Source organism: Tachypleus tridentatus, chromosome 5 (assembly GCF_004210375.1).
Source record: "Tachypleus tridentatus isolate NWPU-2018 chromosome 5, ASM421037v1, whole genome shotgun sequence".
NCBI classification, from domain to species: Eukaryota; Metazoa; Arthropoda; class Merostomata; order Xiphosura; family Limulidae; genus Tachypleus; species Tachypleus tridentatus.
In genome coordinates, this window is record NC_134829.1 from 49,987,158 (window position 1) to 50,001,831 (window position 14,674).

At 33.4% G+C, this 14,674-nt stretch overlaps 1 pseudogene across 1 annotated transcript in view; it reads left to right on the top strand.

The window, feature by feature from the left end:
• The first annotated feature begins 1,162 nt into the window (after positions 1-1,162).
• The window catches only part of LOC143250356 (metabotropic glutamate receptor-like), a 42,134-nt pseudogene continuing 28,622 nt past the window's right edge, over positions 1,163-14,674 (top strand). The window contains exon 1 of the transcript XR_013028149.1: positions 1,163-1,323. The product of XR_013028149.1 is annotated as a metabotropic glutamate receptor-like (transcript). The remainder of the gene's footprint in view (positions 1,324-14,674) is intronic.

Genomic DNA, 14,674 nt, shown 5'->3' on the forward strand with positions numbered 1-14,674 from the left:
TATTACTTCACTTATTGAAAGGAGCTCAGTACCTAAATACCAAATCTCTAACATATTACTTCACTTATTGGAAGGACCTCAGTACCTAAATACCAAATCTCTAACATATTACTTCACTTATTGGAAGAAACTCAGTACCTAAATACCAAATCTCTAACATATTACTTCACTTATTGGAAGGATCTCAGTACCTAACTACCAAATCTCAAACATATTACTTCACTTATTGGAAGGAGCTCAGTACCTAAATACCAAATCTCTAACATATTACTTCACTTACTGGAAGGAACTCAGTACCTATATACCAAATCTCTAACATATTACTTCACTTATTGGAAGGAGCTCAGTACCTAACTACCAAATCTCTAACATATTACTTCACTTATTGGAAGGATCTCAGTACCTAAATACCAAATCTCTAACAAATTACTTCACTTATTGGAAGGATCTCAGTACCTAAATACCAAATCTCTAACATATTACTTCACTTATTGGAAGGAGCTCGGTACGTAATTACCAAATCTCTAACATATTACTTCACTTATTGGAAGAAGCTGAGTACCTAAATACCAAATGTCTAACATATTACTTCACTTATTGAAAGGAGCTCAGTACCTAAATACCAAATCACTACTATATTACTTCACTTATTGGAAGGAGCTCAGTACGTAATTACCAAATCTCTAACATATTACCTCACTTATTGGAAGGATTTCAGTACCTAAATACCAATTCTCTAACATATTACTTCACTTACTGGAAGGAACTCAGTACCTATATACCAAATCTCTAACATATTACTTCACTTATTGGAAGGAGCTCAGTACCTAAATACCAAATCTCTAACATATTACTTCACTTATTGGAAGGAGCTCAGTACGTAATTACCGAATCTCTAACATTCTCACCAACTGGACAAGACTTAGTACATAAATGCCAAATGAGATCGTATGGTTATGCGCAAAGCGAGTCGAGAGCTTTTCTTTATGTTGACAAGGTCTATGTATACACGTTTTATTTTCCTCAAATGACACTAATAAAATTATTTGCACAGGAAGTGTAACTAATTTTTAACGTGCTGTATTTTTTTACTCTGTCAGTTTCGTTTAACATGAGGCAGGAAGAGATGCTAGAAACGAAACGTTCTCTTTCGCGGGAAATTTTAATCGATCACTATTGCGTCAAGGAGATAAAACTCGCTGGTTCTCGCACTGAACTCTAGTCAGTCTGTTTGGCCGGGCTCTGTCGTTAGCGGTGATTCTCTCCTGTCATGCCCGTCACTGGAAAGAACAGCTAGTAACCGTCTCCACAACTGAACACAAGGTAATGGTAGTTGCATTCGTTGTCTCTTAAAGATCGTTTAACAAAGGAATGAATTATTTTAACAAGCGTTGCAACGTAAAGATTAAAAGGACTTAGTAAGCATATTCAATTTGACCATACGAGACATTTCGTTACAAATGATACGATAGTTTATCTAACGTTTTATCCAAGACAGGAAGTGTAGGAAGAGATGTCTAGCTATTAAGAATATCATTTTTTTTAACTCAACATATTTTGTTAAATAGTTTTAGCCTGCTTATTATTATTATCGGTATAAAGAATATCTTATTTAAAGTAAAACCCTGAATAGTCGGAAGTTTCCTTAAGTTCATAGCTTCCTTTGAGTGGTCAAGAGTTCTCCTTGAGAAGTCAAAGCTTTTCGTAATCGGTTAGTTTCTTTGATAAAACCATCAGATTAGTGTTTGTACAATTAGGGTTTAAAAATCATCATTTTATTTATCCAAACCATGAACTGGCAAGTCAGAACATGTTTTATTACCATTTTTTATTAGAATTAACAAACTGTTTTTTACGCGATAGTACTTGTTCTTGTGATATATATATATATAAAATGACAATGACATTAATGACACGACACCAGCTCCCTCTGTTAAGAGCATAATATATCTCTCACTGTCATGAAACTGAGGTTTATTGAGAGAACTGAAAGCTGAACATAAGTGTTGAGAAAAGAGTCGTAAATAAAAATATGAAATATAGCAGTTGATTTGAGACCTAACGTGAGAACACGAAACTGTTCTTAAGTTAGGTCTGCTTGTTATTTGTCAATAGAAAGAAGTGGTACAAGTTTACGTTAGCTTCAGTTTAACCAAAAAGGTTCATAAGCGTTCAAACAATTTTTCTCTTTCTCTCTCGCTACATATACACTAAGTTATTCGTGGGTCCATGACTTTGCTGACTGCATGCGAGGAATATAAAAACGCCAATAAACAAGACATGAATATTATAATTAATTACACTAATTACTTGTGTCGTTTAATAATTTGTTGTTAAGCACAAAGCTACACAATGGGCTATCTGCGTTATGCCCTCCACTGGTAGTGAAACTCCACTTTTAGCGTCATTAAACCTACATACAGATTTACTGCTAAGTTACTAGGAGGTTTTAACTCTTACGTGGTTGAAGTGAGACAAGCTGAGTTTAAATCCGTGCAATAATGCCTGGATTTCTTTACGTTGAACTAAATGAAGCAGTGAGTTCTTAAACCCTGAGACTTCTTTTATAAATAACACAATAAAAAACGAGGCTTAAGTTAAAGTAATTGAGATATCTTGTTATGTTTTTTTTGTTTTGTTTTTCTAAAATGAAAACCAAAGGGTTGAAACACGTGGTCTGTGTTGAAGTAGGTGCAATACAAGAACCAAATTAGGAAACGTTTGTCAAGCAGCAAAAATTCTGTTTAGTAGTAAAATATCAACTTACATTATGCGTTCTTTGTATAGTCTATGTAATACAACCTTGTTGTTTGTTCAGCTAACTGGAAATGTTTTATAGTTTGTTATAAAAATATAATAAACTGGAAATGTTTTATAAATTTTCAAATAAATCCAGCTAATGCAGATGTTTTATAATGGTTGTATAAATCTAGTTAACTGCAAATGTTTTATAATGGTTGTATAAATCTAGTTAACTGCAACTGTTATAGAATGGTTGTATAAATCTAGTTAACTGTAACTGTTATAGAATGGTTGTATAAATCTAGTTAACTGCAACTGTTATAGAATAGTTGTATAAATCTAGTTAACTGCAACTGTTATAGAATGGTTGTATAAATCTAGTTAACTGTAACTGTTATAGAATGGTTGTATAAATCTAGTTAACTGTAACTGTTATAGAATGGTTGTATAAATCTAGTTAACTGCAACTGTTATAGAATGGTTGTATAAATCTAGTTAACCGTAACTGTTATAGAATGGTTGTATAAATCTAGTTAACTGTAACTGTTATAGAATGGTTGTATAAATCTAGTTAACTGTAACTGTTATAGAATGGTTGTATCAATCTAGTTAACTGCAACTGTTATAGAATGGTTGTATAAATCTAGTTAACTGTAACTGTTATAGAATGGTTGTATAAATCTAGTTAACTGTAACTGTTATAGAATGGTTGTATAAATCTAGTTAACTGTAACTGTTATAGAATGGTTGTATCAATCTAGTTAACTGCAACTGTTATAGAATGGTTGTATAAATCTAGTTAACTGTAACTGTTATAGAATGGTTGTATAAATCTAGTTAACTGTAACTGGTATAGAATGGTTGTATAAATCTAGTTAACTGTAACTGTTATAGAATGGTTGTATAAATCTAGTTAACTGTAACTGTTATAGAATGGTTGTATAAATCTAGTTAACTGTAACTGTTATAGAATGGTTGTATCAATCTAGTTAACTGCAACTGTTATAGAATGGTTGTATCAATCTAGTTAACTGTAACTGTTATAGAATGGTTGTATAAATCTAGTTAACTGTAACTGTTATAGAATGGTTGTATAAATCTAGTTAACTGTAACTGTTATAGAATGGTTGTATAAATCTAGTTAACTGCAACTGTTATAGAATGGTTGTATAAATCTAGTTAACTGTAACTGTTATAGAATGGTTGTATAAATCTAGTTAACTGTAACTGTTATAGAATGGTTGTATAAATCTAGTTAACTGTAACTGTTATAGAATGGTTGTATAAATCTAGTTAACTGTAACTGTTATAGAATGGTTGTATAAATCTAGTTAACTGTAACTGTTATAGAATGGTTGTATAAATCTAGTTAACTGCAACTGTTATAGAATGGTTGTATAAATCTAGTTAACTGTAACTGTTATAGAATGGTTGTATAAATCTAGTTAACTGCAACTGTTATAGAATGGTTGTATAAATCTAGTTAACTGTAACTGTTATAGAATGGTTGTATAAATCTAGTTAACTGTAACTGTTATAGAATGGTTGTATAAATCTAGTTAACTGTAACTGTTATAGAATGGTTGTATAAATCTAGTTAACTGTAACTGTTATAGAATGGTTGTATAAATCTAGTTAACTGTAACTGTTATAGAATGGTTGTATAAATCTAGTTAACTGCAACTGTTATAGAATGGTTGTATAAATCTAGTTAACTGTAACTGTTATAGAATGGTTGTATAAATCTAGTTAACTGTAACTGTTATAGAATGGTTGTATAAATCTAGTTAACTGTAACTGTTATAGAATGGTTGTATCAATCTAGTTAACTGCAACTGTTATAGAATGGTTGTATAAATCTAGTTAACTGTAACTGTTATAGAATGGTTGTATAAATCTAGTTAACTGTAACTGTTATAGAATGGTTGTATAAATCTAGTTAACTGTAACTGTTATAGAATGGTTGTATAAATCTAGTTAACTGTAACTGTTATAGAATGGTTGTATAAATCTAGTTAACTGTAACTGTTATAGAATGGTTGTATCAATCTAGTTAACTGCAACTGTTATAGAATGGTTGTATAAATCTAGTTAACTGTAACTGTTATAGAATGGTTGTATAAATCTAGTTAACTGTAACTGGTATAGAATGGTTGTATAAATCTAGTTAACTGTAACTGTTATAGAATGGTTGTATAAATCTAGTTAACTGTAACTGTTATAGAATGGTTGTATAAATCTAGTTAACTGTAACTGTTATAGAATGGTTGTATCAATCTAGTTAACTGCAACTGTTATAGAATGGTTGTATAAATCTAGTTAACTGTAACTGTTATAGAATGGTTGTATAAATCTAGTTAACTGTAACTGTTATAGAATGGTTGTATAAATCTAGTTAACTGCAACTGTTATAGAATGGTTGTATAAATCTAGTTAACTGTAACTGTTATAGAATGGTTGTATAAATCTAGTTAACTGTAACTGTTATAGAATGGTTGTATAAATCTAGTTAACTGTAACTGTTATAGAATGGTTGTATAAATCTAGTTAACTGCAACTGTTATAGAATGGTTGTATAAATCTAGTTAACTGTAACTGTTATAGAATGGTTGTATAAATCTAGTTAACTGCAACTGTATAAACTGTTAACTGTAATAGAATGGTTGTATAAATCTAGTTAACTGTAACTGTTATAGAATGGTTGTATAGTTAACTGTAACTGGTATAGAATGGTTGTATAAATCTAGTTAACTGTAACTGTTATAGAATGGTTGTATAAATCTAGTTAACTGCAACTGTTATAGAATGGTTGTATAAATCTAGTTAACTGTAACTGTTATAGAATGGTTGTATAAATCTAGTTAACTGTAACTGTTATAGAATGGTTGTATAAATCTAGTTAACTGCAACTGTTATAGAATGGTTGTATCAATCTAGTTAACTGCAACTGTTATAGAATGGTTGTATCAATCTAGTTAACTGTAACTGTTATAGAATGGTTGTATAAATCTAGTTAACTGTAACTGGTATAGAATGGTTGTATAAATCTAGTTAACTGCAAATGTTTTATAGATTATTATAGAACTCCAGCTAACTGTAGATGTTGCTTAATTCCATTTAAATACGTGCTGTATTTTTATTCGATTTGGTACATAGGTTTTTCAAAGACTTCTTCCGAACTGTTGTATCTTTTTTTATAGAACATTTAAATGTACTGACAGTAAAATATTCAGCACATAAGTGAATTAGTGACAGTAACTCTGTCATGTAAAAATGCTCACACGTGTATAATAATGTGCTACTAACCTAATTTACACTGGGCAGAAAATGCTGCAACACTTGATGGTTTTTTAACTACCTCAAAGTGGGTTTGACTGTTGTTCCACTCATTCCTACCTTCCACGCTTTTTGTAAGTTAATAATTGTTCATATTGAATGAAAGGTGTATGTCGCTAAATTTTTCTCTTTAAAACAATGTTTCTGCAAACAAGCATAGATACACATATATATATGTTTCTTACGTGACCCTAACGAAATGCATGACATCATAAGAGGGTAATTTAAGGTCGGAAGTAAGGCAATAGTTATACTTATGAGAAACATTATTGCTGTCTGATTGGTATGGAGTACGTTTTGTTTGTTTCGCACAGCCACACGAGGGCTATCTGCGCTAGCCGTCTCTAATTTGGCAGTATAAGACTAGAGGGAAGGTAGCTAGTTATCACCAGCCCCGCAGGTATGAATAGTGAGATTGTCTGTTACATTGTAACGTCCTCACGGCTAAAAAGGCGAGCATGTTTGGTGTGACGAGGATTCGAACCCGCGACCCTCAGATTATGAGTCGTGTGGTTTAACCACCTGGCCATGCCGGACCGGTGAGAAGTAGACCAAAAATATAGCATCATACTTTGTTGGTAATTTTGAAAGAATTAGCTTTTGATAAAACTCAATTCAAGTAAAATCCGACCCAGGAATGGGCAGAACGAAGGCTACATCCACTTTTATGTTGCACCATGTCAAAAATACCAAATGTTATAATGTTATCCAACCCATTTCTACCTTGTTTTCTTACTTTTTGGTTCTCCCTTGTCTATTTCCTAATATTTTTATAAAATATGTTACACATGGTTTATAGTTAGGCCTATCCTTCTTGTACCTATGTTACAAGTGGATCACAGTTAGGCCTATCCTTCTTGTACCCATGTTAAACGTGGATCATAGTTAGGCCTATTCTTCTTGTACCTCTTTTTGGTATTAATAGACCTATCTTTTGACATTTCGTAATCTTTACCGATATCAATGCTATATCTTCCTTTCTTAGTCTAGGTCGCAGCCTTTTCTTTGACTGGATTAATGTCTAAGACTTATTTCACATATTCAGAATTATTGTTTTTAACCTCATCTCTATTCTTGAAGTTAGGGACCCATTAACCATGGCGCAGTTGCGCCAAGATCTCAAGCGATGACGATCTAAACCATCACTTTAACACTCTCGTTTTTCGATAAGTCATCATAATTTATCTGTTATGTGTTCTATTCTTGCTCAGTACAGATTGACTAACTCAGTTTGATCGATCTCCTAACCACCGTAAATAAAGTTCAAAATAATCAAAATTACCATTTTTTTCTTTCAAGAATTACTTCAAATTGTAGCAGTAAGCAACATTTCTTTAGACTAAATAATTTTAAACTTTTTAGAACTGGTTATAATTAAATATTATTGCTTTATTGCGTTTTGAATCGTAAATATTAAATCTCCCGCCATAAAAAGTGTTAAAATATACTAGTAATATGAAACTCATGTTACTCGTGCGCTGTTAGTCCTAGCAATTATACCTCCAAGAAAAATTTATTATTATTATTACCATTATATTTATTTGTATTTACTGTTATTTCTATGAGAAATTTTCTGGATCTTTAATCACGTGACTTGAAAAGTTAGAATTTCAAATTTAGCTTTCGCTATATTCTCGTTGGTAAAAAAATCCTTTTCTGCTCAATTACCAATTTTCTGTAATATCACATGTTATAAAATATAAGCCAGTTAATCAATGAAATCTAAGTATCTATTGGTTACACAGTTAATACTGGTAGGCCTAAGGAAAATCATATTCAAAATGCCTCAAAACTACCCTAATATAATAACAGTTTTTTTCATTAGGACATCGGTATTTCACGGCTGTCAACATCAGATTTTCTTCTTTTCGCTCGTTTAGGTAGTTTGAAAGACATATTATTAAAATGATACTGTTTCAGTACAACCTCAGATGTGAATAACACAGACTTAGTTTGAAAGAAATGTGAAAGTACATTATGTGATTTATCCTTCTTTTCAGGTGGCCCCGGCATGGCCAGATGGTTAAGGCATTTGACTCGTAATCCCTTGGATTGTTACACCAAATAGGCTCGCCCTTTCAATCGTGATGGCGTTATAATGTGACGGTCAATGCCAGTATTCGTTGGTAAAAGAGTAGTCCAAGAGTTGGCGGTGGGTGGTGATGACTAGCTGCCTGCCCTCTAGTCTTACACTGCTAAATTAGGGACTGGTAATCGAAGATAGCCCTCTTGTGCCTTTGCGCGAAAATCTAAAAGCAGACAAACTAACAAACAAACCTTCGGCAAAATATTATCGAACACAGGAATTTTATCTTCTTTAAAGTTCCCAATTATATCTTAACAAGTTCAGAATTATCGTGATTATTTTATTCGATATATTTCACGATGAGGAATCTGGTTATGATTACTCATGAATATAACATTGAATATTAATCTGATTTATTTATAGTTAACATTAAAACTACTCGTACGGTTAATATTTAACACTTATCTGGATTAGAGTTATAGTTAACATTAAAACTACTCGTGTGGATAATATTTAACATCTATCTGGATTAGAGTTATAGTTAACATTAAAAATACTCGTGTGGATAATATTTAACATCAATCTTGTTTATGGTTAAATTTGTTTGTTGTAAGAGGTATCCTCTTATGTTACGTTAAATATTCCATCAGTTGGATTCATATCTAAAGCTAAGTTTAAAAAATGTTCTTGAGATTAGACAAGGTATATCATCCTAATTCCGCACTAACATGCTCTTTAGTGACTCATGTTTAAGTGACGTTTATTATTTGTGAAGTTATGGCGAGAGGAAAGTTAAATATCGGAACATTAACCAAACAAACTCTCTCCGTCTTGAGTTTCCACTATACCTGATGAACACGGAAGTCACTATACCTGAACATTCTCCATTTTTAGCTATCACTTAAAAGATATTTATAAGAAAATTTAAGAGTAGAATGAACTAAAACAGAGAAAGAGTGCACGAGACATTACACCGTTTCATTTCACTCCTTAATATCTTTAATATGTTAAGTAATTTTGTAAATATTAAGCTGCACGTGTTTTTCTATAAGTACTGTCTGCCCTGAATAACTAACTGTACGTGAATATAGTTCCAACACACTCTCTGTGTTAAATAACTGTATGTTAAATAACACATATATTCGTTCTACATATTATCTGTATTAAATAACTGTGCGTGAATACAGTTCCTACATATTCTCTGTGTTAAGTAATTATACATGAATACAATTCCTACACATTCTCTGTGTTAAGTTACTGTACGTGAATACAATTCCTACACATTCTCCGTGTTAAGTAACTGTGCGTGAATACAATTCCTACATATTCTCTGTGTTAAGTTACTGTACGTGAATACAATTCCTACACATTCTCTGTGTTAAGTTACTGTACGTGAATACAATTCCTACACATTCTCTGTGTTAAGGAAGTGTACGTGAATACAATTCCTACACATTCTCTGTGTTAAGTAACTGTACGTGAATACAATTCCTACACATTCTCTGTGTTAAGTAACTGTAGGTGAATACAATTCCTACACATTCTCTGTGTTAAGTAACTGTACGTGAATACAATTCCTACACATTCTCTGTGTTAAGTAACTGTACGTGAATACAATTCCTACACATTCTCTGTGTTAAGTAACTGTACGTGAATACAATTCCTACACATTCTCTGTGTTAAGTAACTGTACATGAATACAATTCCTACACATTCTCTGTGTTAAGTAATTATACATGAAAACAATTCCTACACATTCTCTGTGTTAAGTAATTATACATGAAAACAATTCCTACACATTCTCTGTGTTAAGTTACTGTACGTGAATACAATTCCTACACATTCTCTGTGTTAAGTTACTGTACGTGAATACAATTCCTACAAATTCTCTGTGTTAAGTAACTGTACGTGAATACAATTCCTACACATTATCTGTGTTAAGTAACTGTACGTGAATACAATTCCTACACATTATCTGTGTTAAGTAACTGTACGTGAATACAATTCCTACACATTCTCTGTGTTAAGTAACTGTACATGAATACAATTCCTACACATTCTCTGTGTTAAGTAATTATACATGAATACAATTCCTACACATTCTCTGTGTTAAGTAATTATACATGAAAACAATTCCTACACATTCTCTGTGTTAAGTAATTATACATGAAAACAATTCCTACACATTCTCTGTGTTAAGTTACTGTACGTGAATACAATTCCTACATTTCACATTAAAAACATCCTTCACGTCTTTGAATGGAACCTCGACTGCTAAAGAAGATAATGTCTAGAATCTTGGATAAATTTAAAACTTAACTGATCTAGAAACATGCTTAATTCACACTGTTTATTTTGATACAGTTATATCTAGTTATACAATACTTTAAACATCATATGTATATATTTAGATGCATTCGCGAAACTATACTTGTAAACGCATTTATATACTCGCTAAATTATAAATTAAACACTCAACAGCTATAATTATATTGACATCAAAAAGAAAAATCGTATTACGATTACAACTTTCTATTTTCGGTAATGAATTCATGATCAGACTATATAGAACACTCAAGTAAAAATAGCATAACAACTGAAGATGATGAACAATGATTAGTATAATGTAGCCTAGTAGGAGAGGCATTTGAGAAATAGGGCCACATGAAGGTGGGGATACACTATATATATATACATGTAATAGATCTAAGCTGTATTCTCTCAGATTTTAATAGTCTGTTTTATATGTGTGAAGGTATTTTGGATCTATTTGTTACAATACAGTTTTAAATAGGTAGATTGATGGATTTATGAACGAATGATAGACGGATAGTATATTTTGTTTTTTCGGAATTCTAAGTAAAACTACACTTTAGACTATCTGCGATAGTGATCCTGAATTTTGAACTGTGTGACTTGTGATACGGCCGCTTAGTTATCCTGAGCCAACTCTTAGGATACCTTAATGGAATATGGTAGCTAGGCCATCATTGTTATAACGCACCCACGGTCAGTAACGGGACGCGAACTTTGATAATTTTATTCACAGTACGACATACTAACCTTCATGGCAAGTTTAAGTAAAATACATGTACTTTGATATTATCCGTCTTCGCTTGTCTTTTCTGTATTCTACGCGTACATATTCTGTTATTGTTGAAATACGGTATACTATTGTTAAAACACGGTCTACGTTTAGAAGTACTTGTTTCACTTTTGTATAAATACAGCAACTGACAGTCAGGAAAGTTTCATTGTTGATTACTGCAGTTAGCCACTAAAGAGCATTCTTTTTGTTGTTGTTGCCAGATAATAATATTTTTGCTTGAATTTTTGAGAATCCGGTAACATTTGAACGGTAAAAACACGTGCCGCTAAATTTCTACTTAGGCTGGGAGAAACTCTGAAGAATCATTATTGTTATTCAGAACAAATCTTTATATTGAAGAATAGGTTGTGATGCTATAGAACATTCATAATAGAAAAGAGTTTGGAAAACACAAACGTGTTACGTTTTGTTATATGTATCCGACTTGAAGTGAAACCTAGAATTACAGCGTTAACGTAATATTACTTTAACAAAGACTAAAGCTATATTTACTATACTAGCTACAGACGACTGAGCGGCAATTTTGAGGACTCACGACGCGAAGTTCGAGTTCGATCCCTGTGGTGAGGGCCCAGTGCAGATATCCCATTCTGCAGCTACGTGCTTGAAGCAAACATACCTAGGTACACTATTCAGTCACCGGAACCGGACTTCTTGATTATAGATATTTCATTTCAGGGTTATTTTAGTTACGAAATCGTTTTACTATTTCAGTATTTCAGACAGAATTTCTTCCTTATAAAACTTGCTAAACATCATGGTTAAGTGTTGAGTGTTTTGTTTTGTTGTTGTCGTTTTCTCTCATTTATATTTTCTGTTTTTTTTATTTTAATAAAATGAAATTCAACTCGGAACATGAACAAAGACCCCAGGTTTACCTAATTCTGTTTACTGGATTATTCGTTGGTGTTATTTTGTTCACAGTAACTGCTCGAGGAATCTTTAGTAAAACATGTGTTCAGAATATGTTCCTCATAAATAGTTATTTTGAAATTGGTTAACCAAAAATCAACATACTTTGAAATTTCGAACAAGTCAATCATTGATTGAAATAAGCAAACGACCGACATTTTGTTCTAGGTAATTTCTTTCCATAACAAAAACATTTAATGAACATTTCCATTGAAAGAGTGTGGATAAAACAAGAAGCAACAAAGGTTTGTTTGTTTGTTTGTTTGTTTTGAATTTCGCACAAAGCTACTCGAGGGCTATCTGTGCTAGCCGTCCCTAATTTAGCAGTGTAAGACTAGAGGGAAGGCAGCTAGTCATCACCACCCATCGCCAACTCTTGAGCTACTCTTTTACCAACGAATAGTGAGATTGACCGTCACATTATAACGCCCTCACGGCTGAAAGGGCGAGCATGTTTGGCGTGACGAGAATGCGAACCCACGAACCTCAGATTACGAGTCGCACGCCTTAACCCACCTGGCCATACCGGGTCCAGCTACAAGGGCACTTACCGAATGTTTCCATTATTGGGTAGAAAAGGAATAAAACACTACAAAGGCGGGGGGAGGGGTGATAAGGCACTTACTAAACATTTCAGATGTGGGTTAGGAAGGAAATTAAAACTATAGGAACACTTATTGAACTTTCTTATTACGTAGTCGGGTGAGGAACACCACATTACAAGATATCCATTACGTGGTAGTGGAAGAGAAGTCTCTTTACTTTATTTAATGCAGTGTTCATTATGAAAAATTACTGGAGACTTCGTATGTTCTGAAACTTCAAAAACTGTTCAATGAAAACGTTTTTGCGGTGGTTATTGAGGAAGCCTTAAATATTTGTCAATGGACTGTCTTTGAATGCAGCCCGGCATGGCCAGGTGGTTAAGGCACTCGACCCGTAATCCGAGGTTCAGGGGTTTGAATCCCCGTCACACCAAACGTGCTTGTCCTCTTAGTTGTGGAGGCGTTATAATGTGAAGGTCAATCACACTATTCGTTGGTAAAAGAGTAGCCCAAGAGTTGGCGGTGGGTGGTGATGGCTAGCTACCTTCCCTCTAGTCTTACACAGCTAAATTAGGGACGGGTAGCGCAGATAGCCCTCGTGCAGCTTTGCGCGAAATTTAAAACAAACCAAACTTTTCTGAATATTTATGTCTCAGCTACATCTATAACGGAACGTGATATTTTCGATTTCTTCTTCACAAGGGCCTTATTATGTATCAACTGCTTATACACCTGGTAAGGGCGTGGCTCTAGATCAGGGGTCACCAAACGTTTTTCACAGGGGGCCAGATTACTTGGGGAATGAGAAGCGTGGGCCGCATGATCATTATGTTCAATACTCATAAGTTAGAACGAAAGTTATCTGTAAAAGACTTAACACTAAGTTTAGGATGCCACATTAACCATGTGGGAGTAGCATGCAATACACACATATAATAAAAAACAAACAGAAATACAACCAACATTTTTATTTACCGAAAGGTTATCAAAGAAGGTGACATTAACAAAAACAATCGTCACATCGCACATAGTGAGTACATATCTGAATTCCAATAAGCCGCAAAAAGGTTAGTGAGATTTATGAAATTGGCGTTTGGCTTTCAAAATATCTTCAATGTTCGGTTTTGAATTGCTGCATCCAATCATTAGAATTGCTTTCAAATGTTCATCAGTCAACCTTGTTCACAGACATAAGTTGTTCCGAACACTAATCCCATACCAGATGCGAAAGGCTTCAGCTTTGGAAAACATCTTCAGGTATGCAGCTGTAAAATTCAATAAGTTGCCTCTCTCTGTGTTTTACTTTCAACAAGTCATTTCCTTGCAAATCGATGACCTCCAGCTGAAGTTCCACTGGCACGTCATCAATGACACAATCAAAAGGATTCTGAGAAAGGAGAATGTCACTTTGGATTCTGTCGAGATACTACAATCTCTCTAAAAATGCTTATTTAAATCACCAATAATCTTTTTCTGAAACTCCAGGTTGACATCTTCTGTGATTCCGGCATGAAACTCATTGAAACTCTGAAAATGAGAGAGATTTCCTCCTTCCAAGTGTGCTTCAAACAATTACAGCTTTCTCCGAAATCCTTTAATGATTCTATAGAGATCACAGACAAGGTTATTCTTCCCCTGAAGTTTCAAGTTCAATTCATTCATGTGGGATGTGATGTCAACCAAAAGTGACAACTTTGACAACCAGGTTGGATCCGACAGAAGTGGATCGGCTCTATATTTCTCGATAAGAAATATATCTATTTCTCTTTTCAGCTTATAAAAACGAGACAAGACTTTACCGAGGCTGAGCCACCTCACCTCCGTGTGATAAGGCAAGTCACAGAAATCCGAATCAATTTCTTCAAGAAACGCCTTGAAGTGGCAATAATTAAGTGCATGACCCCGAATGAAGTTCACTGCAGAAATGACTGGTTTCAGTACGCAAGAAATATCTAAGTCTTTTTTCCACAGAGTACTTGCTGATGTATGATGCAGTGTATGAAT